The 25,966-nt window shown below is 35.4% G+C and overlaps 1 protein-coding gene and 3 non-coding genes across 4 annotated transcripts in view; all 4 read left to right on the forward strand.

Moving 5' to 3' along the window:
• LOC126875445 (golgin subfamily A member 6-like protein 6) overlaps positions 1 to 25,966 on the forward strand; it is a 224,919-nt gene that overhangs the window by 105,785 nt on the left and 93,168 nt on the right. The gene's annotated exons all lie outside the window — the stretch shown is intronic.
• On the forward strand, positions 1,295 to 1,399 carry LOC126875608 (U6atac minor spliceosomal RNA). Its single transcript, XR_007693580.1, has one exon. It is a non-coding gene; the product is annotated as a U6atac minor spliceosomal RNA (small nuclear RNA).
• On the forward strand, positions 8,585 to 8,691 carry LOC126875622 (U6atac minor spliceosomal RNA). The gene has a single exon (XR_007693592.1). It is a non-coding gene; the product is annotated as a U6atac minor spliceosomal RNA (small nuclear RNA).
• Positions 16,518 to 16,624, forward strand: LOC126875634 (U6atac minor spliceosomal RNA). Its single transcript, XR_007693599.1, has one exon. It is a non-coding gene; the product is annotated as a U6atac minor spliceosomal RNA (small nuclear RNA).

Raw genomic sequence — 25,966 nt, forward strand, 5'->3', positions numbered from 1 at the left:
CTACGTATTAAAAATTATAAAAATTCTTCATAACGTTAATACTGAAAATGGTTTCTCGAAGAATTTAGTGTATTTTTTAACTTAATATATATTTTAACTTAATGTATATATATATTTAGTTATATATATAACTAAATTATTATGAGCTATGAAGTCTCTTAGAAAAAAACATGATTCCATAATATGTTTCAATCTAATGATGAAATATCGCTTCAAACATTCTTTATAGCTACTTGAGCTACTATCCTGAAATTAAAATTGAGCCAGAACATTCTCGATTTTGATTTAACAAACGGTAAAATCATCAAAGAACTTTCTTCTAAAGCAATTAGAATATTTACTATGATATACATTGTCACATTAACCCCTTCCCGTGCTTTAACGAGTGAGACTCGCGATGAAGATTTTGGCCCAAACATGAATATCACGAGCCACGGTCGTGAACAGATAGCTTTACATCTGCCAGAGTGTTTTAGGAAATATCATACCATGGAGGTTTTTTTAGAGTTTATTTTACTTTACTTTTTACTATTTACTTTTTACTATTTACTTTTAGGCGTAGTATTATTACATTATTACATTGCTTCGGATAAAATCACATTTGAAGACTCTTGAATTTCTATTGAAGTATCGTTTATTCATGAAATATAATTTTGAAACCGTCATCTATTTCAAAATATAATATATTTATCATATCCATAAAAGGAAAAAGGATTAGAGTTTACTTCCACAACAGCACTGTCGCGTAAAACTGACTATATCATAGGTATTTGTATTTCGGCTTGTATTGTGACTCTTCTTGAGCACAGTCTGGTTTGTTTACCTATCGCTTGGGCCAGTTTTGTCGAGCTATATGAATCAAATACTTTCCAAACAGCTAAAATCTCAGCGGGGCAGCCGGCTACGCTCGTTAAGGCTCACAACCGAAGACGACGCGTCGCGAGTTCGAATCCTCGGCCTGCAAAGTATATTTGGAAAAGGATGGAAAATCCAACATCTCTCTGAAAGGTAATATACAACAGGCAAGCGCCCAGCCCGCCCATCTCCCTTGCGCTGTTGTGGGTGTACCTTCTGGGAGTGCTTGGTAAAGGTGGTGTGCTTGGCGTTATTAAGCACACAGCAGGGGCGCCCCCGACGATCGACTTGCGGCTGGTTACGCCCCGTAGTGGAGGTTTTAGCCGGTAAAAATCCGGCACTACCTTCCACCGTCCTGTGTTTCCGGCCCACAGGGGGTGGGTATGGTGTCTATGAAGATTTCCTCCACGTAAAAAAAAAAAAAAAAAAATTTTTTTTTCTACAGTATGAAAAGAGAGACGTTTAGCACTCCCCTAGACAAGGATGGAACACATATATAAGGTAAGGCACTGTCGCCTTTCGGCGGCACTTACCGAATTTTTTTGGAATGACCGCGGAGTTTTTTTGGAATTCCGCTATCCTTCCGGATGACGCAGGCGCTCACAGGACATGGAGTATTCGGGGAATACCTGCAGAAAATCGGAAGAGAGGTGACGAACACTTGTCACCACTGCGGAGAGTGCGAGGACACGGCCCAGCATACGCTGGAGTTTTGTGCGGCGTGGGAGGCCCCCGTCGTATGCTGCGACTAGCGATTGGCGAGAGATTGGACCCCATGTCAGTTATGAAAACGATGCAAGCACAACAAAGATGTACACTTGACATCATTTAGAGGGAGTTTTCCATAATGTTGGACGGCACTTAATATCGGACACCAGTTACATTTTTAAAAAATTAAAACGCAACGGAATAGTTTTAACTGTCAAAGCAGAGGAGGAGATAGAATAAAAGATGTGCAGATTTTTCCACGTTTCCATCGTGTATGTGTAGACAAAAAATCAATCGATCGTTGGCGTTTGACTTAAAATCAATGCACTGTGGAAGTTAAAAATTATATCCATTGCCTGATGCAGTAAAAAGGTGATATCGCGATGATAATTGCGGATGGAAGGAAGATGTACGTTTTTGTACAATAAACTCTGAAATGTATTTAACGACGTCTAATACATACGGATGAAGGACAGGAAATAAAAATAGAAAGATTAGATACTTAGATACAGTAATATGTATATAGATAACTATATGATGTGACTCTAATGATAATTACGATTATAGCGATTATAACGCTGCCGCTAACGGTCTTTTCTGTACATGTATATCAACAACTGTATAATATATATGGTTCGACGCGTCATTCAACTATATAATATATATAATCAATAACTATATATATATATATTATATATATGTAATTTACAACAGACATGTGGAATAAAAATGTTAAATAGAATTCGTTAATAGGTTACTATGTATTAATAGTTGTGAAGTGGAACTCAAAAAAAGGACTTTAGAGCATACTTATCGCTTTGTACAAATCGTATATTCTGAGATATAAGAAAACAAATCTTATGGCTATATATTGAAAATTGATGAACTTACGTATAGTATATATATGTCGGAGATGAAAGGAAAATCGGAGCCTTCCCTTTGCAATTTTGAGGAAGCCTTCTAATGCTTTAGCCTAGATTTTATCATAACTGTAATTAAGCAATTGTCATTTGTAATTGTTTGATATTTGTGAAAACGAAAGTGGGTTCGAGGTGACAACTGGTCGCCGAACGTAGCCACGGTCACGGGATAAACGTTTTGCCTGACGAAGGTGTGGATCGGTTGTATTGTTCTCCCTAGAAATCACATAGAATTGTACTTTAGAGATGTCGATATAATGGGACACACGTTGTATTAGGAATCAATCTCCAGACAGAAACTGCCTAGCAACGGCGTTTGGATCTTTCTCGATGTTTCCAAAGAGTATACAACAAACTTTTGACAGAAATTGCCTAGCAACAACGATTGGAACCTTCTCGATGCCTCCAGCGAGCATGTAACAAACAAATGCAGTCGTATAGCGAAAAAGATTTTCATCAGATATTCATTCGTGTGATCGCCTTGGAAAGTGATACATCGAGCAATTTACCGAGTGTCTCAGCAATCGTATTTTTGTGTTTAAAATTATTCTACGCATAGTAAAGAGTTATCCCGTTGACCGTGGATTCGTTTGAACCCCGGAACATTGTTAATAGCGTTAATTAAATTCATTATTCGTAAAACCTATTAATCGTTAATCTCATTATTCGTTAAATTTATTATTCGTAAGACATATTATTCGTTACTCTTATTATTCGTTAAACTTATTATTCTTTGATCTAATTATTAGTTAAACTTATCGTCTGTTAATCTTATCATTCATTAAACTCAATATTCATAATATTTTGTAAAATCTTGTATATTCGCGTAAATATAATCTCTGTCTCGTAAAACGATGGCTAACTCAAACGTAGAATCGTTACGCGCCTTAAATTCTAATGTTAACCCGACAAATATATGCAACATATACAGAAAATGTTATTATTTAATAAATATTTTATTATTTAAATGTAATAATTAATAATTACAATTTAAATTACAATAAGTTACGAGTATTTTTTCAAGATTATGGAGCATTAATTGATAACGTTTATCGCTTAAGATCAACTTATAAGCTGAGAATGAGCGTTCATCGTCACAAGACGTAATCGAGACATATTTAAATTTGCTGCAGTAGCATACTTTAACCTCATCCAATTCTTCAACTGACTGACCTCGAAAAATTTCATTAACTTTCTAGATTATTTAGAATCTGGTATGTCTTGCTAAAACTGCATTCCACTTTGATACAATTTTGACTGCGCAAGTTCCAGGAATGCTCCTAAAATATTTATCAGTGTCAGTCGTTACTTTCACCGATTCAGTGAAAGACATTGCAATTGTTTCTAGTTTCTTTACATTATCCGAGAAAATCCCAAAGTGGGTTTTGATAAACATTAGATTTTGAATTAGCAATTCATTCTGAAGAAGATCTTGTGCTGTTTTAATTACTAGCACATCATCCGCGTCGAAAAATTTAACAACATTTTTAATATTTTCCAAATACCAGTGTGGTATAAAATATAGCTGTCTCGAGCCAAGTATCTGAGCTCGTTAAAATTGGTTCAGGTGGTAATAGAATGTTCTACGATACACTCTACGATAACATTCGATCCAAAGTGGTGCTATTATAAATACTTTATTAATAGAATGTACTACACTATTTACTAATGGGAAATGTAAACGTACTTCTTCTGCACCTCTATATAATTCATCAATTATACACGTTAGATGCACCATGTTTGGATAAAATATCTCAAGTGTTTTCCAGCTTTCATCATACCTACATCTGTTATCAACAATAACACTGTTTCTTCGTTACCATCTGACCATAGTATTCGACTCTCTGTTTCTAAAGATTGTGATAATATGGTATTACCCTTACTTTTATACGTCGAGTCTTTATGGATTTGTAAGCTATAAGATTTTATAAGTTTCCAATTTTCGCGCGATCAGCAGTGGTTCAATATTTTAAGAATCGAATCACTACTTAACATCAGTTTTTTAAATTCATTAAAAATATGAAAGAAAAAATATTAAATAAATACTTTTATATCGTTTATCTGTATTAGATTTGAAAGATTTAGACAACTTTTTAAACGAAACATCTTACATTCTTTAAAGAGGTTCAGGAGCTTTTGCAATGTCCCTCGTGTGCGTAAGTATAATTATTTATTTATGAAAAAATTCTATGAATAAATAGATCTAAATATTTTGTATGTATGTTCACATTATATGCAATCTGCAAATATATATAAATTTAACAGATTAATTATTCGTACAAGTACTATAATTTTCTATTATTATTTAAATAAATTTTATTAATGACAAAACTCCGTGCCTATATCTTCTACTGAATCAAATTTTTAATTATTTATTTTAAGAAGCATGTGTGAATTTATTATTTTAGTCCATATAATTATTGAATATTTATTACAATTTTTCAACAGTCTCAATGAAAATGCACATTGAATGGAAGAATTTAGTGGCATTTCCGTATAATTTTTAAGCCATTGAATATAATGGAACAAGGTTTAAAAATTATTATGATATAATCTCTTTCTAATAATTTATATATAACATATTTTCTATTTATTTCGTTAGTTTTTCAAATGTCTTAAACTTAATCGTTTGAAACAAATATAACAAAATAAACAAAACTGTTTCTTTGATAGCTTAGAGTTTTTATTTTTTAGGTAATTTAAATTGCAAGTTGGGAACATATTTACTTCACAGATTAAACATGGCAGGGCACAGGAATCTGAACGATTTTTCAAATGAAATAGAATATTAAGATTTCAATTTCTTATGAAGCTTTTATGTTAATACAAAGATGCCAATTTATTTTTTGAAAAAGACTCTCTCGAATATTATTCTAGTTGATTCCAAAGATTTCCTATTACCTTTTGGATCATTTCGTTATGAAATGCTGCAATTTTATCTTTTCTTTCAATTCCTAAATATTGGCAAATGGAGGATCACACTCTTTGTTTTTTGGTTTTTGAGGCAACTATCACTAATCGCATTAAATCAAATTTGCCGATCAAGAGAAATAAGAAATATCGTCATACCATGAAACCGAATGTCCAGAAAACATTCCACGCGCAAACATTCAACACACTGCCATTGTGACGTGCAAAGTTGTATTAGGTTGTCCGAAAAGTGTCTTTCTCTTCCAGACACATCTTTTACAACGACGCATCTTTATATAAGCATGAAACCTAATCTGTCGAACGTTGTGATCTTTATTTTGCTGGGAACAAAATGGATCATACGTAATTCGACAAAATAATACAAAACGGAAAATGCTGTGCATCCATTATTTCCTTATAAAACGAAATGAACTTTTCGATCTATTACCCTAATGGGACCACACAGTGTTCAAGTCGATGCAATTGTGGTTCCAAAGAATTACACAGAATTTTCACATAGCGGTCTTATGTCATCGTAACAGCACAGCCTGTCCTCAAAGAAAAGGCAACGGTACCAAACAATGCTGCTCCATATTATACGGTAATTTTCTGGGTGTGAAAACCTGAACTTCGTGAAGATTTTCAGGAAAATTTTATTTATCGACACAACCAGATAATACAAGATGAGTCTGGTCTGACATAAGCAGAAAGTTCAGCGCACTATTTACAGTCAAAATTTCAAGTAACTCTTGAGAAAAATTTAGCTGTTGGACAACAACTATATTGTATGGATGAAAGTTAGGGTCCTTGTGCAAAATTCTACGAAGACTTCGACTTGAAAATAAAGCGCTTGCGTGTCTCCTGGTTGAACAGCGTTGATCTCGTTGCATTGCTATTCTCACAGTTTCAATGTCCTCTGCAATTCGTATTGCACGAGCAACAGCGAGTAGCTTCGTGTTTAATGCAGAAGCACTGTGCCAAAAATTCCGAACCTGTAACTTGATGGAGTTACGGCAATGAACAGTGTCGTGGCGCGGAATTTAAAAATGTATGCGAAATAATTACTTTGTTCGACAATATAGAAAAATCGCCACAGAAGAGTTACCAAAATACTTAGAAGGGAGGATGAAGTGGAAGGACAGAAAAATATTAGCAGGATTCAGATGTGGAAACGAGACCAAAGCAAGGGAATACTGGAAACAAGAGGGAGAAAAGAGATGCAGGCTACGTAAAAGGAAAGAAGAAGACCTGAGGCACGGAATAGAAGAATGCGAAATAACGGGAGGACCAAAGGACACGGAAAAAATACTAAACGATGCTGGAGAAGGACTAATAGAATTGAAAACAATAATGGAGAAGAGAAGAGCGATACAAGACGAGGAGGAACGACAATAAGGAAGCACAGCAAGGAGGCAAAAGCGCAAAAATTGCCATAGTTTTAGAGACAGAATATATAATGGAGTGCAATATAATAGATAGATTTATAGATAGATTAGATAGATATAAGGGAGGAGGCAATAAAGCGATAACGCCATGAGACTGATAGAATGTAAAAAGCGTAATAGGTAAACGAGATGTAAAACCGAAAGCTCGACCAAGGCCGAAAGGAGCGGACTAAGTAATAATAAATAAAATAAAATAAATAAATAATTACTTTGTTCTAATAACTGATTCACTATTTTTAAAAAACATTTCTGATACAAAAGCACGATACTATTCGGTTCATCGTGCCATCATTACTGAAATTATCGGCAGGTACGCAAAGAAATACAAGGAAAGAGCTCATAAAAAGAAGACTAAAGAGAAAACACCTCAGTGACCTTACTAAAGAAATAAAATAAACAAACTGAAAGATGGTATTCCGATGGGCGTAACCATCCACATATTATTTAGCAATAAAGCTAGAAAAATTTACCAAATGTCTAGCTGGACAAATTGCAAAGTACAAATTAAATAATAATAAAAAAAAAACACCTTCTTCTACCAATGAAGCAGAAATATTTGTATATCCATAAATCATATTTGTGATAATACATGAAATTTCTGTAAATCACCTTTCTAGATATCTTTTCCTATAAAACCATTTACAAACTCAGAGGCCAAAGAAATGATCTATTAGCATTTTAACCCTCAAAAAGCACCGGGATACAATATGACAAGTAAGTAAAACGATTAAGGGAGTGTCCTGAATTAGAATGTTTTAAAACAGCGTCTTTTTGTAATTTTTTTTTAGAAGAGAAAGAAAGAAACGAATTTGCTGAATTTTGAGGTATGATTTTATATATATTTAACGAACAGAAACAAATTTTTTTCAAAGCAAAAAGAAAAATTATCCACCTCGTAATTCTTTACCATAACAGAAAACAAAAAAAGGATTAAATTATTATATATTTTTCTAATAATCTAAATCTAAATCTTGAGGTTCAATCTAAGGTTAAATCTAAATCTTCTGTTTCAAATTATTAATTAGACCTATTTATAAATTATGCTAATCCCATATGTTATAAAATCTCTGCCAGTGCAATGGAAAACACAAGGCTAGGCATCTCGAAAATAAGCGCATTAGAAGAGACAGGAATTCTTTTAGAATGGTCATCTGTTACTACAAGAATTATAATAGTAGCAAAAATATATTATTAAGAGCTTCATAATAGATTTAATAATAATGATTTAATTAAGGGAATTATTTACCTTTACCCCTTATATTTTGAGAGGGCTATGAAAAATGTACATCTCATTCAAGAGGCTAATTAGAATACTTCCTATGATATACAATGCCACATTAAGAATCAAATACTTTCCAATCACCTACAAGCTCGGCGGGGCATCCAGCGACGCTAGTTAAGGCCCGGAACTGAAGACGACGCGTCGCGAGTTCGAATCCTCGGCATACAAAGGAGGCACAAATAGCACAGGGCGAGAAGGTTTCTATTTAAAAGAAATATACAACAGGCAGCAGCCTCTCCCTTGCGTGTTCTCTGGAATGTACTTTCTGGGAGTACTTGGTAAACGTGCTTGGTGTTAAGCACACAGGGGCCCGACGATCAACTCGCACAACACTGGTCCACCGTCGTCCCGCCCGTGGAGGTTTTAGCCGGTAAAAATCCGGCACTACCTTCTGCCCGTCCCCGCAGGGTGGTAAGGTGTCTATGAAGATTTCCTCCACGTAAAAAAAAAAAAAAAATTTTTTTTTGGAGTATGAAAGGAGAGACGTTTAACACTCCCGTAGACAAGAGTGGAACACACATATAAATGGTAAGGCACTGTCGCCTTTCGGCGGCACTTATCAGATCTTTTTGGGAGGACCGCGGAGGGCTTCCGCTATCCTTCCGGATAACACAGGTTATCTGTTAACCTTTTCTCGTGGCAAATGATCTTTACAGCTACATCCTTTCGAGCATTGCATTTCGAACAATATATTAGACGCGAATCTAGATGTTTGATCCATTGACATCGTGTAATCAAAAACGAAATAAGAAAGATAAAAACATTTGATATACAACACAGTATTACCGAGTAAATTTACACTATTAATTACCAAATTCCAGACTTGAACAATATAATCATAGGCAAAACTTGGATACATACCGGTGGTTAGAAGGTGGCGCCTACTGACATTCTGAATCAACTTCAGTAAACGTATTTCCTTGAATGATGAAATTAAAAATGTTACACGAGTAGCGGTAATATCGTAAACTGTTTATAATTTAATTAGACATAATGTTACTTATATGCTTGTAAAAAGTTTCTATTTGTAAATTGGTTCGTTAATTATTTTGTTTTACTTTATTTATATGATCATATATTACTTTATATCCTTTTATTTCATTTTATGTTTCTTTATCTCCTTTATTTAATTTATTTCATCACCATAATTTTCTTTAATCTGTTCTATCGTTTCTAATAATCTGTGAGTACTGTAATTTTAAAGCCATTGGTTTGGATTCATTATAACTAATATTTTATTGATCTGCGGCATTTCAGTCAATATCACACCATAATGTTATTATTATTATTATATTATATTACTATATGGTTATTATTATATTAAAACTGTTATGAGAATAAACGCTAAAAAAGGTACACATTACACAGTTGTTCATCGAAATCGTTACAAAGTTACGTAGTATCTAAACACCCGACGCAACACTTAAAACTCGTTTGTCGGAAAGTAGCGGCATTGCTGTCAATGATATTAGCATAGTCGTCTGTGCTATATGTAACAACACAAGCGTCGGGCGCGTGTATCAGCTGGTGTTGCTATGAGAGTGGTGCAGACAGGCGATCGATGTTGTCCATACAATTCGAATTTAAGACTCAGACTGCGAATTTCAGACGCAGCCGCGTAAGGCGCGGCTGTACGGCTAAGGAAATTCCATCTTTAGACAATAGGGCCATGTCTAGCACTCTTTCCAGGAAAAGCGTGTTCAGATTGCAAAGCGCCTCACAACAAAAAAAGAAAAGTAAAATAAGTTAAATATAAAGGGGCACTCCATGCGTTAGGTGAGATTATTTTCAATCAAAAATGAATTTTTGATCAATATCCAAATGTGTTATGTTGTATATCAATTGTATAAATAACAAAAAAGGATTAATATATCCTTTCAAACTTTGCACGCTGCACTAAAATACAGAACACATTTACTCGCAATATATTTTAATACAGTTTCATTCGCTTGAAAAGATACAAAAGATTTTGATTGCAATATACTTGCGTCTGCAGTTTGTTATTACCATCTTCTCGTCGGTGTACGGCCTGGTCTCTGATGTGGATTAATGTTACACGCTCGTCGGCCCTGATACAACGATTCTCTTTCCAGCAGTTTTTTCGTTTCTATTATAGTACCGCGGAGAGATTACCGACATACAGACAATGTCGACGACAAAGGGCAAATGCCGACAAGCCGAAAGGGTGGGAAACTTCAATAGGCCTAACGGCCATCAATATATTTCGGCACCACAGCCGTTGATGTTCGGTTAGCCACCGGAGTGTCAAGAGTCAAGAGTCGTTCTTCGACAGTTTCTCGACGAATCCGATGATCTCGTGTCCTTAGACACACCCCATCATAGTTTTTCCTCTGTAGCATCATCGGGACGGAAATGCATTCTTTCTTGCGATCTCGTCGACGAAAAGAGTAACACCTTACGACCAGTGAATTTACGCGTACGACTTAGATTTTGCGAGTACGTTCATCTATGATCCCGTCGACCGCGGATTCGTTATTGAACCTAGGATCATTGTCATTAGTTTCTCGAGTACCTAACTACCACGGTTACTTGTCCGGTTCTATACTAATCGTATTTGCACTAGTCAATGTCTTCTCTATTGCATAACGACAACGTGTAACCCAAACGAAGATTCGTTTCACGCCCCTAACCCTAATTTTAATGTAAACCCGACATATAAGAAGCGGCATAGATATAAGAGATGTAAAGCCGAAAGTTCGTCCAAAGCCAAAAGGCACGGATAAATAAAAATAAATAAATAAAATTAGCAAGAAGGAAATATAAAGTACAAAGCAAGATTACTCGCAGTAGGACGTAACTAGAAATCGGAATAAATTGCGGGCAATCATTCGCTCCTGTCAACGATTGGACACAGCAAGGGCTATGCTGGCTCTAACTTCGATTAATCGAATGAAAATCAAGCAATCCAACGTCAAATCGTCATACTTATACAGAAATACAAAGGACAGAGTATATATGGAACAACCACTAGGATTTATAACCGACGGTAACAAAGTATGCGAGCTAGAAAAACGCACATATGGATTGCCTTAATCTGGATACCGTTGGATATTATATAACACACTTTGAAGGAGAATCGTGTGCATATAAATTAAGGGACAGAAGCAACCGATCGTTGGAATATACGTAGCTGACTTTTTATAGCAACAAATGATAAGATAGTTGAATTCCTTAAATATAAAAGTTATAAAAAATAAGGATGTGATATAATTATCGGAAACATACAAAGAACAAATTTTAAGGAAATACCGCCTAGAAAGTTGCGATCCAGTAAAATAGCCACTAAGAAAATTTAAATGCATTTAAAACAAGATTTACATGCATATAAGGTTCGCCGAAGCCGGTGTCAGGTAAAGTAAAAAAAGAAATGGAAGGTGAAAATAAAAAAAGAGAGAATTTATTTGCTAACATCTTGTTTACACTAATGACAGTTTACTTCCGAACTGCAGCCGTGACTTTCAAAAACTGGAGCTCTTACAACTCGGCCGCATCCCTACACAAGTGGTTATCTTACGAAGTAGGGAGGACCCCCGGGTGTTGGGTCTGGGCCCTGACCCCCTGCTGCCGCGTGCACTACCTTGCCGACTGGTGGGTGTCCGTCATTAGCTCATCGGTTTTGAAGTGTACCGGTCCTGACACCGGATAAGACCGAATACCAACAGTTACTGAGACCACTGATCTACTGCATTGGCAACTAAATGATTGCTGATTTTGTCAATACCACCTAATGACAAAATCTGCAATGACTTAATTGCCAACCCAATGTATAGCTATCGGAACGAGACCTGATATTTCTTCACGGTAAGTAAACTGTCACAATATAATCGGAACTCAAAAGCAATACATTTGACCGCTGTGAAAAAGGAATGTAGATACCTGAATCAGTAGACCCAAGTTGGATGGAACAAATATTAAATTTGTAGAAAGAAAGAGAGAAAAAGAGATTAGACAAGATCAAGTCGTGCTTTATTCGCATCACAATTGAATATGTCTGCAGAACAGCAATGAATATTTTAGTAATAGCATTTTGCAATTAATTTAAAGATGTCTAATACAAAAATTGAAATGCACCATAACGAAATAGTAAAATGATTAAGAAATATGATAAATACAGATATGTATGTATGAGTAACATTTTGTATGTAAATAAATTTTTAAGAAATGAACAGGCGCTATATTTTAATCTTTCAGTTTCGACAAAGAAGATAATTCCTTTGACAAATTTTGTACAAATTCAAATCAGAAAATAAAATAAAAACGTATACAACTTTCTATTAACTTTCGAAATCATTTTAAAAACAATTACAAATAACATACGAGTTGTACGAATGAAAATAGTTACATCAGAATCATTATCCACGCTAAAACCTTATTTATTTAGTATCAATTCAAATTTTTCTGATAAATAAGAGATGTCACGTGAAAGTATTTAATGCAGAGTTTAATTAAATGTTTCCATGCTATTGACCATTCGTTTGCGTACACGTTCGAATGTCCCTTGTGATAGGCTCTTCTTATTATTTTATTTACATCGTTCTTAACAATATGAGTAAAACTAACGTAGAAAAAATTAGTTATTGGTATACTACTTGTAGCAGACTGCAGTAAAGTACATAGAATAATTCAATACAAAGTAAAGAATTATATATATGTCGGGTTTACATTCGAATTAGGGTTAGGGGCGTAAAACGAATCTTCGCTTGGATTACGCGTTGTCGTTATGCAATAGAGATGACATTGACTAATGCAAATACGATTATCATAGAACTGGACAAGTAACCGTGGTAATTAGATACTCGAGAAACTAATGACAATGATCCTAGGTTCAATAACGAATCCGTGCTCACAAAATCTAAGTCGGACGCGTAATGTTCACTGATCGTAAGGTGTTACTCTTTTCGTCGATGAGATCGCAAGAAAGAATGACTTTCCGTCCCAACAATGCCACAGAGGAAAAACTACGATGGAGTGTGTCTAAGGACACGAGATCATGGGATTCATCGGGGATAGCCTTCGTTCGGAAAGTAAGGGAAATTGACGTTGCTGCTAATTGGTCAATCTCCATATCGGTAGTTAAAAAAAGATGCTAGCCGCCCTCGAGGGAAAGTTGCAAGTGGGAGACGCCGTTCGTTGAAAAAATAGGTCTCCCCTATCTTCCCGTAGTTGGGACAAAGACTGTTTGCCTGTTTGAAGGACTGATCGAGACTTCAGTCTTTCGGTAACGGTCTAATCGCACACTTGCAATCTTATTGCAGAATAAAGGTATCTGGAACTCTGGTTCAAGAGCCCAACATTTCTTTTTATTATTATTTTTCCCACTATTTTTACGTGACACTATCTTCGTTTTTTTATTAATTATACTTTAAAACGAATAACTTTAATGTATCATGTATTTTTGTTATAATGTACGAAATAATTATAATTTATCAACAAGCATCGTTATAAATATCATTCTAAACATCACAAGGAATCATTATAAACATCAGTTCTCTTTATTGGCATAATTATAAACTACAATAAGTTTTGGATCATTATATTACTACATTTTATATGTAGAAAACCGAAAAGTTTACCTTTTAAATATGTGCATATAAAAATAAATATTATTTATAATAATATTTGCGCGTATAGGGTAATAGTTAAGCGAATCATTTTATGGGATGTCTATATTTGTTTCATGTACATTAAGCAATAAGCTGCACAACCTACCTGAGCGATAAAATGTGTGTATATTTACATATCTGAAAGTTCTTCGATAAAATGAGAAATTATAAGTTAGAGAAGTAAAGTAAATTAGAGAGAAATATGAGAAGTAAAGAGAAAAATGAAATACCAAGAGATCGAAATAATAAGAAATATAACATGTGTAGTAATTGAAATAATCTACGACATAATACTATGTTGATTGATCTCTTTATCATTATATTTAACATTAAATCATATAAATATTAAAACATCTCTGCAAAATGTGCCCGAGTCAGCTCTTTTCTGGAACTCTCTTCAGATCACTCACTTGTAGCAACAAGTAATTCAACAATTATTGAAAACTAAATAGATCTACTCACAACGACCTCACAAATTATCAGTGCTTTCGAGAAGTTTTAACCTTTTCGCTTCGGGTGCCGCTTATAGGCGGCGACCACGCGATATATCAGGCATATACCAGTGCCATCTTGTAAATATGTAAATATGTAATATATTACCTGTAATTTTGTAAGCCTTTTCATATTAAAGATGTAAATTATACTTATCATATTGGAGCAAAGATTGTTTTATTATTGTTTTATTCAGTAGAATTCTTATTTAAAACTTAGGAAAACATTTACACAGCAATCACGCCACTGTGCGCATTTGTGGTGCACGCCTCCGTACAGGAAGAGCACTTAGGCGGACTGGACTGCCGAAGCGAAAGGGTTAAACATCCCAAGATCGACTTCAGTACCGCTAAGAACAAACGAAGATTTTGAAGCAGGTATGGAATATTTGAATAGCAACATAATAAATGCGATCCGTTCTACTACACCTGATGAAGAGTCCGCAAGCAAACAGGACTATCCAGATTCCATAAAAAGGAAAATTACAGAAAGACATAAGCTCAGAAGAATATCGCAAAGCAATCGAGAAGCAAGAGGAAACGCAGGTTAAACGAAGCAACAAGAAAAGTGACAACAATCCCTCAGAAATTCAAAAACAACTGTTTCTAGAAGTATCTATGGAACTTGTCTCTTACAATAGACTGTAACTATTCTTTTTTGTAGATATTCAAGAAATTCACTTGTTCATCGTAAATTATTTCTGCGATCCATTTGTCGCAAGGAGGACACGATACCCTACACAGATAAAGCAAACTTAGTTGTGCATTAGCCGAAGTATTTAAGTCACTTTCTTCTATTGAAATCGGCAGGTACGCAGAAAAATACCAGGAAAAAACGACAACACATCCAAACAAATTGACCGCCGAAACAAACAAAACTCTCATAGATAGAAGACAAAAAGAAAACATCCCATTGACCTCACTAAAGAAATAAAATAAACAAACTGAAAGATGGTATCCCGCTGGGCGTAGCCATCTAAATGCTATTTAGCAATTAAACAAGAAAAATTTACCAAATGTCTAGCTGGACAAATTGTAAAGTACAAATTAAATAATAATAATAAAAAAACACTTTCTTCTACCAACGAAGCAGAAATATTTGTATATTTATAAATCATATTTGTGACAATACATGAAATTTTTGTAAATCACCTTTCTAGATATTTTTTCCTGTAAAACCATTCACAAACTCAGAGGTCAAAGAAATGATCTATTAGCATTTTAACCCCCAAAAAGCACCGGGATACGAATTGATAAGTAAATAAAACGATTAAGGGAGTGTTCGGAATTAGAATGTTCTAAAACAGCCACATTTTGTGATTTTTTTAGAAGGGAAAGAAAGAAACGAATCTGTTGAATTTTGAGGTATGATTTTATATATATTTAACGAATACAAACAAATTTTTTTTTAAGTAAAAAGAAAAATTATAACAGATTTCTAAGCCCATTTAATGAACTGCACTTTTCAATCGGCGGGACAGATCCACCTCGTAATTCTTGACCGTAATTCTAATAATCTAAATCTAGATCGTGAAGTTAAAATCTTCTGTTATAAATTAATAATTAGACCTATTTATAACTTATGCTAATCCCATACACTATAAAATCTCTACCAGTGTGATGGAAAAGGCAAGGCTAGGCATCTTGAAAATAAGTGCATTAGAAGAGGCAGGAATTCTTTTAGAACGGCCATCTCTTACTACAAGAATTATAATAGCAGCAAAAATATATTGTTAAGAGCTTCATAATGGATTTAATAATAATGATTTAATTGGGGGAATTATTTACCTTTACCTCTTATATTTTGAGAGGGCTATGAAAAATATACATTTCCTTCAAGAGGTTAATTAGAACACTTCCTGATATACATTGCCACATTAAGAATCAAATACTTCCCAATCATCTAGAAGCTCGGAGGGGCAGCCAGCTGCGCTCGTTAAGGCCCAGAACTGAAGACGACGCGTTGCGAGTTCGAAACCTCGGTATAAGGACATCTCAAAAAAGGGGACGGAAAAACCAAAATTTTTCTTAAAAGTTATATACTGCAGGCAAGCGGCCAGCCCCTCCCTTGCGTGTGTTCTGGGTATACTTTCTAGGAATATTTGGTTAAAGGTGCTTGGTGTTCAGCACACAGGGGTCGTCCGACGATCAACTCGCGCTGGTACCAATGTCCCGTTCGTGGAGGTTTTAGCCGGTAAAAATCCGGCACTACCTTCTGCCCGTCCCCACGGGTGGTAAGGTGTCTATGAAGATTTCCTCCACGTAAAAAAAAAAAATTTTTTTTGTAATACGGAAGGAGATACGTTTAACACTCCCATAGACAAGGATGGAACACATATATAAATGGTAAGGCACTGTCGCCTTTCGTCGGGACTTATCAGATCTTTTTGGAGGGACCGCGAAGGGCTTCCGCTATCCTTCCGGATAACACAGGTTATCTGTTAACCTTTTCTTGTGGCAAATGATCTTTACAGCTACATCCTTTCGAGCATTGCATTTCGAACAATATATTAGACGCGAATTTAGATGTTTGATCCATTGACATCGTGTAATCAAAAACGAAATAAGAAAGATAAAAAAATTTGATATACAACACAGTATTACCGAGTAAATTTACACTATTAATTACCAAATTCCAGACTTGAACAATATAATCATAGGCAAAACTTGGATACATACCGGTGGTTAGAAGGTGGCGCCTACTGACATTCTGAATCAACTTCAGTAAACGTATTTCCTTGAATGATGAAATTAAAAATGTTACACGAGTAGCGGTAATATCGTAAACTGTTTATAATTTAATTAGACATAATGTTACTTATATGCTTGTAAAAAGTTTCTATTTGTAAATTGGTTCGTTAATTATTTTGTTTTACTTTATTTATATGATCATATATTACTTTATATCCATTTATTTCATTTTATGTTTCTTTATCTCCTTTATTTATTTTATTTCATTAGCATAATTTTCTTTAATCTGTTCTATCTTTTCTAATAATCTGTGAGTACTGTAATTTTAAAGCCATTGGTTTGAATTCATTATAACTAATATTTTATTGATCTGCGGCATTTCAGTCAATATCACACCATTATGTTATTATTATTATTATATTATAATATTATGTAGTTATTATTATATTAAAACTGTTTTGTGAATAAACGCTAAAAAAGGTACACATTATACAGTTGTTCATCGAAATCGTTACAAAGTTACGTAGTATCTAAACACCCGACGCAACACTTAAAACTCGTTTGTCGGAAAATAGCAGCATTGCTGTCAATGACATTAGCATAGTCGTCTGTGCTATGTGTATCAACACAAGCGTCGGACGCGTGTATCAGCTGTTGTTGCTATGAGAGTGGTGCAGACAGGCGATCGATGTTGTCCATACAATTCGGATTTAAGACTCAGACTGCGGATTTTAGACGCAGCCGCGTAAGGCGCTATGGAAATTCCATCTTTAGACGATTGTCAAACATTTACTTACATACGTTTAAGGCGGATTCAATATTTGAAAATTTTTGAAAATCAGTTGGAAGTAAAATTTTCAGAATTAAAAGACAGACGTGTGTTTATAACTTCCAACATCAGAAAGTTTTTTATTGCGAACGAAATGTCATTTAGATATGTTAAATCTTACACATTAAACCTTCAAAGGAGCAACTCGATTACAAAAATAGTTTCTGGATTCCACTTTCATGAAAATGAGCAATACCAGCTATCCATAACCAGCTATCGACGAGACAAGCCAACTTTTTTTTCCAGAAATTCCCTGTAAGCCACGGATAGGATAGAAACAAGAGGAATCGTGTACTATTGGTTTGGCATTTAAGTGATTGCAGATTTTGCCATTAAGTGGTAATGACAAGATCCGCAATCATTTAGTTGCCAACCTAATGTATTATAGTTTGAATGTATATGTTGATATTAAAACTATTCGATTCTTCGATCCATACTATGGAATCCAACATCCAAAATAGTAGGGAAGACAATTGACAAAAGATGAATGGATGAAATAATAGCTAAATCCCTTTTTTTTGGTACGTGGAGAAATCCTCATGGACGCTTTGTTGGTGCTGCAGCAGCATAGCAGTGTCGGATACTTACCGACTAAAACTCCACGATGGCATGCCTACGTGTGTGACAGGAATACCACGGGACCTTTTACGAATTACCGCTGGTGCACTCTCCTAAAAGTGTCCTAACTGATTAATTTCACGCTAGGGGACGCCATTACTGCTAGCGCCCCCTCCCGTGCTAGAAGGGTTGAGCGGGGCACAGCGGTCAAGGTTCTCTTCCTCGGCCGCAATAAAAAATTTTTGTTTTTCTTTTCTTTTGTTTTTTTTTTATGTTTTTCTTTCTTTTTGTCCTTCCGTTTCAGTTGGTAGTGATTGCCTGTGTTTTTTATTTTTTCTTTTTTTTTCGTGGAGGAAGTTCTCATAGACAACCTCTTATCTCTCCATCTTACCGGCCGGGGGCACAGAGCGGCGGCAGAGGGTAGTGTGTCGGCCGGACTCTTACTGGCTAAGATCTCCACAGTCGAAATGGTAGGAACATGGTCGGAAGTGTGAGTGTTCGTCGGCTCTGGGGTGCTTACCAAGCAACTCTACCAAGCACTCTCAGTAAGTATACCAACAACACATGCAAGAGGAGCTGACCGCTTGCCTGTTGTATATTACTTGTAAGGGAAATTTTGGTTTTTCCGTTCCTGTTTTCAAGTTCTCTTTGCCAAGGATTCGGACTCGCGACGCGTCGTCTTCAGTTCTGGGCCTTAACGAGCGCAGCTGGCTGCCCCTCCGAGCGTCTAGATGATTGGGAAGTATTTGATTCTTAATGTGGCAATGTATATCAGGAAGTATTCTAATTAGCCTCTTGAAGGAGATGTACATTTTTCATAGCCCTCTCTAAATACAAGGAGTAAAGGTAAATAATTCCCTCAATTAAATCATTATTATTAAATCTATTATGAAGCTCTTAATAATATATTTTTGCTGCTATTATAATTCTTGTAGTAAGAGATGGCCGTTCTAAAATAATTGCTGCTTCTTCTAATGCACTTATTTTCAAGATGCCTAGCCTTGCGTTTTCCATCGCACTGGCAGAGATTTTATAACATATGGGATTGGCATAAGTTATAAATAGGTCTAATTAATAATTTGTAACAGAAGATTTTAACCTCAAGATGTAGGTCCGATGCAAATGATCGAATTTGTTTACTTCGTTGGAAATTTGATTGAGGTGCATTCTATACGATTGTACAGTTTTAATGATTTTTGGAGCCGTTTCAATTTTTGTTAGGATTTCTTCTAGACTTTCATTTGAGGGTAAAGCTATAGTTTTGAGATTTGTTTTCTAAGCTATATTGGTTTTTAATTTATTGTTTTCATCAAAAAGTTTATCTATATTTTTATTTATTAATTCTAAATCATCGTCATCCAGAGTTCCAAATAGATTGCTAGAAATGGATCCAACAAAATTCAATAACTCTCTTCGGTAACGAGTGGGTGTCATAAGTTTAATATGCATTACTAAATTGTCTAAATTTCTTTCGTGAGCGCGAGTAATCATTTCATTGAAAGACTGGCATTCACTCGTACAATGCTCTGTTAACATTAGTCTAAATCTTTTAATTTCGCTTAGTTTTGCATATATATCCTTAATGTCTAAACATATAATTACGTTTACAGATTCGCTATATATGTATGCATGAGCTAATTTTTCTTGATATATAGAACGTTTAGCTTAGCTATCTATGAAGAAGATGAAGACCGTCCTGGAAAGTAAGGTTTAATACGATTACCATGTATTTTCCTAATCGAGTCATTTACCATTATTTCGTAATAAAGGGTTTTTACTTTTTCAATGGTGTATGGCCCTAGCCATTCGGTATCTAACTTGTGTTCTTTATGATCGTTATGAACTAATACTAAATCTCCTTCTCTAAAAATGGATTGAAGTTTAATAATTTTTTTTTATCTCTTTCATATCTTTGTTAACTCTTCATTAGAGTTTCTCTGTCTTTAAGTAGTTTGGCAGCTCATTCTCGATTCCTGAAGCTAACATCATCAGCGTATGTTCTTTGGGGATTCTGGGATATGGTAGAGGGGAGATTGGCCTCATGTCCAAATGTGAGTTCGAAAGGGGTATATCCAATGGCATCATGAACCATTATGTTATATGCTAGACACACAAAATTTAGGTTTTGATCCCATTCTGTTTCATTGTCGTTTTGTATAGCTTTTAACATGTCGGATATTACAGCACGTGTTCGATCTAAGCTTCCGTTGGATTACGGGTGGAATGAGGTGGTTTTTATATGTTTGATTCTAAATGCTTCTTCGTATCGTTGCATTAGTTCGCTAATGAAACTTTCGTTTCACGGTTTACGTTTGGGTGCGGAGAATATATAAATGTAGTGATTCAGTAAAGCGTTCCAGATTGATTGGGTCTGTTGTTGTTTTTAAGGGTACAAGTAATAAATATTTGGTTAGTTCATCGTGTATAGAGAGAATGTATTGGTTTCCTGCCTTGGTCTTTTTCAATGGACTTATCAAATCCATAGCGATTTTGTCGTTAGGTTCTAATGGGGTGTCAGTTATTTGTGATTCTTCCTTTCCTCTTATCCGAACAGTCTTTGATGTTTGACACGTCGCACAAGTTCCTATTCCAGTTTTTATTCTGTCCATTAGGTGTGGGATATTATATTTGTCATTGATTTTGTCGTACGTCTTTTGCATTCCGGGATGTCCTATCAAGTCATGATTTTCTTTTAGTACTTGTTCTATCTCTTCTTCACTTAAACTCTGTATTGGTTCGTAAGCAAATTCTATGTCGTCGCTTTGGTCATTGAAAAATAAAAGAAGTCTTCTTATGTGTGCTTTTTCTTGTGCGTTTAAGTTAATGTCTCCTATTCCGATCTTTCTACTTGTTTGAAGTATGTTTGATATTTTCTGTAACCATGTGGTTTCGTCATATGGGCTTAGATCGTTTTTGTTAATTGGAAAAAGTAGTCTTTGCTAGATGTTAGTTTTAATAATTTTGGTATTTCTTCTGATTTTTCCCAGTGTTTGAATCGTTTTAATAAAACGTCAGTTTGTGTTATCGCGTGTATTCTGGATAGGGCGTCAGCGACTGTGTTTTCCTTTCCATTTACGTAATCCATGTCATATTCGTACTCCTCTAATTTCAGTCTTCATCGAATCAATCGGCTAGAGGGTTCCTTGCAGTTGTGTAGCCATTTAAGAGCTTGATGGTCTGTTTGAATTTTGAATTTGCGGCCTAGTAAATATTGTCTAAGTCTTTTAACTGCCCAAACGATAGCTAATAATTCCTTTTCTGTCATAGTATAATTTCGTTCAGGGGGGTTTAATGTTCTTGAAACGAAGCAACAAGGGTGTCCGTCTTGTGAAAGAATGGCTCCTAAACCTTCGTTACTGGCATCCGTTGTTAACGTAAATGTTTTCGTATAGTCGGGATATTTTAATACTAGGGCTTGGCATAGTTTTTCTTTTAATGTTGTTGAGATATATATAATTTTCTGTGCTGGACTGGCTTGAATGCGTAGTAGAGATACTTGTATGCGGGTATCTGTGTGTGGAGGTATGTGTGTGCGCGGCGTCTCGAAAACAGATGAAGGTAAACTATTCAGTCGGTTAACAGTCGGGTATAGAAGAAAGTGAATATCTTCGGAATCGTTTATCAAATAAATATATAATTATTCTAATATTAATTGCAAGTGTAAATTTAGTGTTCCTGTAACATTATTTCGGCTATCAAGATCCACAATTCTCAACATGGTAGCAAAAATCGTGATTGCCGAGATTCAATGTTATGGAACCACGTGAAACCGGAAGTGAATATATAAAAGTCGATTTTTAAAAAATTGGAAATAAGTTCTGAAGAGATAAAGAGGCTATTGGCAGAACAAATAAAAGGAACCTGGATAATGAAGAAAACTATTTTTGAAAAAGAAGAAAAAAAGGATGAAAATAAAAAACGAATCAAGATGCCAAGGGACGATGAAATTAAACTTCAAATATTCGATGGACGTGATTACAAAATGTGGAAGAAAAGAGTATTAATGTATTTAAAGTGTAAAAAATGTCTAGAACCGGCTTCATGAGAGAAAATGGACACGGATGCGCAAGATAACTGAGATGAAAAGAATCAATGGGCGATGAACTACATCTATGGTAGTATAACGAATGAACAATTAGAATTTGTTGGTGATCGAGACACTGCTTTAAAAATAATTAAAAAATTTGATGAGATGTATATGAAGGAAGCAACAGCATTGCAAATTTGTATAAGAAGTGGACTAGACATGATGAGGCTGAAAGACTTTGAAGAATCAAATTCATTTTTCACGGAATTTGAAAAAACGATAAATGAATCAAAGAGTGCTGGTGCAAACGTAAGTGAACGTGAAAAACTCGACTACATGCTGAAAACACTACCAGAATCATCGAGCTATATTGGTGACTTGAACGACTCATTGAAAGAAAGTGATCGAACTTGTGAATTTTTAAAAAATATTTACATTTGAACTTTTTATAATGCCATCGATCGATACGAATAGACGAACGTCCTCTCTAGGACGATCATTATAACGAATCATTATAACGACTCATACTGTAGAATAGCAAGCGTAGAGTTGAACGGAAGAATGGACGAGCAACGATTACAAACGGCATACACTATCTCTGTACTTGTATTTAAAGTGATTTTAATATACACTGACTATTACAATTTTATCACTCGTCTCTTGAATAAACCAACCAACACGTAGAATAAACCACCTCGGCTCGTAATTTTTGGAATAAGATACGAGATGTTCCACATAATCCATATATTCCTTGTCTTTGTTTTCAAACTGAACAGTATCTAGAAGTTATTTACAAATTCGGACATATTCCATCTGAAACATTTATTTTCTGAGATTCCTTAGATTTATAGATTAGCATAAGAAATATTTACCGATTATATAAAATATAAATATTTACCACTGTACGACAAATGTTTGTTATATACTTATAACAATTATTGTGCCAATTTAAAATATTCATAACCAAGGTTATATATATGTCGGGTTAACATTAGAATTTAAGGCGCGTAACGATTCTTCGTTTGAATTAGCCATCGTTTTACGAAGCAGAGATTATATTTACACGAATATACAAGACTTTTACAAAGTACAATAAATATTGAGTTTAACGAATGAGTTTAACGAATAATAAGATTAATGAAGGCTATTAACAATGTTCTTGGGTTCAAACGAATCCACGGTCAACGGGATAACTCTTTACTATGCGTAGAATAATTTTAACTATAAAATACGATTGTTGAGACGCTCGGTATAAACTGCTCGATGTGTCACTCTCCAAGCAATCGCACGAATAATAAACTGATGGAAATTTTCCTTGCTGTACGATTGCATTTGTTTGTTATATGCTCGTTGGAAGCATCGAGAAGGTTCCAATCGCCGTTGCTACGCAGTTTCTGCCTGGAGTTTGATTAGTAATACAACGTGTGTCCCATTATATCGACACCTCCGAGGTACAATCCCATGTGGCTAGGCCCGTTGTTGAGGCTGTATGCCGCCACATTTCTAGGGAGAACCATACAACCACACCACACCTCCGTCAGGCGAAACGTTCTTCCCGTGACCGTGGCTACGTTCGGCCACCAGTTGTCGCCTCGAGCCCAAGCTCATTATCACAAATCTCGAACAAATACAATCGGATCGAATGACGACAATTGTTTAATTACGCCTATGATAGAATCTAGATTACGGTGTTAAGGGATTTTCCCGAAGTTCCAAAGAGAAGGCTCCGATGTCCTTTCATCTCCGACATGTATATATAAAGAATATATAATGAATAAGTTGATTAAAGTCTTGAACACAAATACAAATTTAATGTTAATTATTCTCATTTTTTAACCTTTAACGCTCCGACTTTTAATTGTGAATATCGACCGACAATTCCAACTTATTCTCATTCTACTTCGACTTGCAAGCTTTTAACACTTTACCGACCGATAGCCGAATAATCGCTTTTTAGTCTCCGACGCTTACCGACCGATAGCCTATTCATCGGCTTTTTGTCGTCGACGTTTACCGACCAATAGCTTATTAATCGACTATGTTACGCCGGGCGACTCTCTGCCTGGCCCAGGTCACACACCGTGGGCCAGACGGACACCGAAACCCGAGTAACTTGCCTGCTAAGGTCCTTCAGACCCAACAAATGTCTTTTTCTAAATCAGTTTCTAAAGACTATTGTTTACTACGGCTTGACACGAGAAGGTTAGTTTTTCTCACGTACGATGCTTCCTACTAGCAACTTTCTATCGAGGGCGGTTAAGACCCTTCCTAGTCCACCAACCTTCGTTTGTCCAATCCGAGGCAATGTATACTGCCCTCACTTCCTGACCTACAATGGCATGAACAAATCCGATGGTCCCGTGCGCTAGACACACCCATCACAGGCTTTCCTCCGACACAGCATCGTCACTCAACTTCACTTCTTCTACCTCGCTGGAAAAGTCAACTACTATGTCTAACGCTAACGCCTATCGTGGCAGTCTAAGCATAACGCGAGAGTCGGTTCTTGGTATTGTCGAGCATACATCTCCTCTACTAAATATATTATATGACTACGTCCACTAATACACTAAATCCAATTATAAGAGCCCTGCTCTAACGTACATATCTATCTTATCTTCGTGCGATGAGTGATTATCTATTTATCTATGCTCATCAGTGTAATCTAAGTGTTGGAAATATATGATTTATAATTCTGTGAATCACAGTGTTATACAAACTCAATAACCCCTATTATCTCAACGGAAATCAGGGGATCGATCAATTCGTGGTGTCGATTGTTATAATCGTAACGGGAATTTACGACTCCCGTTGACGTCTCTCCTCGCGACTGCGTCTCCCCGCGATTGGTCGAAATAACAGACTATTATTATAATTAAAAGCTATTACTTATAATTCTCAGTGAGAATTAATTATAAAATTCTTCCAAATAAAAAGGAAAGAAAAAAACTTCTTAAGTGTCAGATTTTAAAAAGAGTACCGCACCGCATCGCACATTGGTGGTGCTTGGGAGGCACACTTGGAGCGTTAAGTGTTAAGAGGAGATATAAATTTGTAAATTTATCAAATTCAGAAATATTATTCAGAAAAACTTCAATAACTTTGACATTTTTTAGGAAAAAACACGTTTTGCAACACACGTTCAATTCTTTATTAGGTGCCAAACGGAAATGAAAAAGTTATCAATGTACAATGGAAGCTACCCACATTAAAAAGGAGAGCATGCATGCGCTAGCCTCCGCGGTACATCTCACGAACGCACGGTAGTGGGGATGTCGCTGGGCAACGGAGGGAAGAATCCGTTCGATCAATCACTTTATCTGTATGCGATTAATATCGTTGTGTAATATCGGAATATATTAAAGGTGTAATTTTGTCCGATTAATTATAATTTATTAATAATGGATTGAAAATACAGATATTAGTTAGACAGAGAAACGATGTTTGATTAACAGGAAAACTAAATGCAACGCTCGTATTTACAACAAATAACTTGACAACTATTTGGTAACTCTCTCTCTCTCTCTCTCTCTCTCTCTCACTAGCAACTCTACACTCGACAACATTCGCAACTCAATTCTAACGACTCTATGCTTCGACGTCTCCATCAACTCTGACCCTCGCCA

This window comes from Bombus huntii, chromosome 18 (genome assembly GCF_024542735.1).
Source record: "Bombus huntii isolate Logan2020A chromosome 18, iyBomHunt1.1, whole genome shotgun sequence".
NCBI classification, from domain to species: domain Eukaryota; kingdom Metazoa; phylum Arthropoda; class Insecta; order Hymenoptera; family Apidae; genus Bombus; species Bombus huntii.